Below are 1,830 nucleotides of genomic sequence, written 5' to 3'. Positions count from 1 at the left end.
CTGAGGTCTGCAGATAATTTCTTTGACGCCAAGGCTTGGAGTTTGCTCTAATATGCACTGTCAACTGTGGGACCTTATATAGGCAGGTGTTGGTAATCCCCAATCATGTCCAATCAATAGAATTTAGCACAGGTGAACTCTAATTAAACTGTAGAAACATCTCAAGCTGTATTAGTGAAAACAAACTGCACCTCAGCTCACTTTTTTAAATTTAATATACTTCTCAAATACTTGTTTTTAAATAGATGTTTAGTATATTTTTGCAAAGTATGTTAAACAACTGCTGAAGTAATTCACTTAAAGCCCACTTTAAATACCATATACAAAGGTTTACTTAAGTGTATTTTTCATTAAGCTATAAAGTAGACTTAAGTATACTAATCTGCAATATGCTACAGTGCACTAAAGTGTATTATTGTCACACTAGTGATCAGTACACTTAAAGAGTGCTAATTATACTGTAACTGTACAAAAACAATACAAAGACTCCATAGGGTAGGTGTTATTACATGTGCGGTTATGGTGCTTCGGTGGCGCAGCAGTAAAACATGCCAAAACGCATCTGCTAAACGTCTCCAAACTACCTCAAAACATAAAAGTTTTGACGCCTACTGGTTAATGGTTACAATTTAAGTAACAGAGATCAGTGCGTGGCTGATAAATTTGGCTATGAACTACAAAAAATTGGAAAGTCTACAACTGGATGAACAAGGCAGAGGATTGATAATTAATTGTGCTCTGCACGCATGGGTTTGAATCCCATCCTCGTTGAAGTAAACACACTTTTAAAAGCCCTCTTAAATAACCTCAGTCTGCTTTGAAAACATTGGAAATACTTGGAAATACAATAAAAAACATTGGAAATACAATTCAGTACATCACTGATGTACTGAATTGCTACTCCTGCGTCTGTTTGTTCTTCCTCATATGGTCAATAGGCGGCAATGTTTTCAAAGCAGACCAAAGTAATTCAAGAGAGCTTTTAAAAGTGCAGGCACTTGTGACTTCCCTAAAGCTCCGGCCTCATTTCTGTCTTTTGACCAATGAGAGAATGGAAAACTTTAAAGCACAGCATACAGAAAAACCCTGCTGTGACCCGGATTCAAACCGGGGTTGCTGCGGCCACAACGCAGAGTACTAACCACTATACGATCACGCCATTCTAGCTATCAGCCACGTCCAGCTTACGTCCACTGCTCCCTGATAGACTGCAGTCATAGTTCCAACAGAACAAGCCTCTTGAGCTACAGCAACATGGTGCAGAGGAAGTAATTGGCAAAGTTTTGCTCAAGTCCTATCATAAAGACGAATTCCCATACCGGGAGTCGAACCCGGGCCACCTGGGTGAAAACCAGGAATCCTGACCGCTAGACCATATGGGAAACTGAAGGACTTGCCATCGGCTGATGCCAGCACCAGTCACTTCTTTCCACTTTGACAAGACCTGCATTGTTGGATCTGAGGTACCGAGAACCATACACGAGATATCTTGTGGCAATCTGTTCTTTGATATGCTACATGACCACCTTCCCATTGGAAAAACTTGCCCTTGATCCAATATGGCAGCTTTCAAGATGGCGGCCATGTTCCGGACATAGCCTAAAAGATAGGCCCCCTCACCCATTACTTTCTGGGGTATTCAGATATTTTCCCTTTCGTTTCTGAAATAAAAGAGTGTCCTGAGACTTTTGACTCACCCTGTACATATTTTACAGTAGGTACAGTGCTGTTGTGATTATATGGTAAGCCTTCTTTTTTTCCTTCTAAATGCTTGTGTGCAGATTTTTGACGTGTCTTTCAGTGCACTTTTTGCGAGTGTCTTCTGGCTTA

The 1,830-nt window shown here is 40.5% G+C and overlaps 1 non-coding gene across 1 annotated transcript; it reads right to left on the bottom strand.

Annotated features, from left to right (window-relative positions):
- Positions 1–1,310: 1,310 nt before the first annotated feature.
- On the bottom strand, positions 1,311–1,382 carry trnae-uuc (transfer RNA glutamic acid (anticodon UUC)). The gene has a single exon. It is a non-coding gene; the product is annotated as a tRNA-Glu (tRNA).
- Between the last annotated feature and the right edge of the window lie 448 nt (positions 1,383–1,830).

Source organism: Trichomycterus rosablanca, chromosome 4 (assembly GCF_030014385.1).
Source record: "Trichomycterus rosablanca isolate fTriRos1 chromosome 4, fTriRos1.hap1, whole genome shotgun sequence".
Lineage (NCBI taxonomy): Eukaryota > Metazoa > Chordata > Actinopteri > Siluriformes > Trichomycteridae > Trichomycterus > Trichomycterus rosablanca.
Note: the sequence above shows the minus strand (reverse complement) of the source record. Positions and strands in the feature narration are given on the sequence as shown.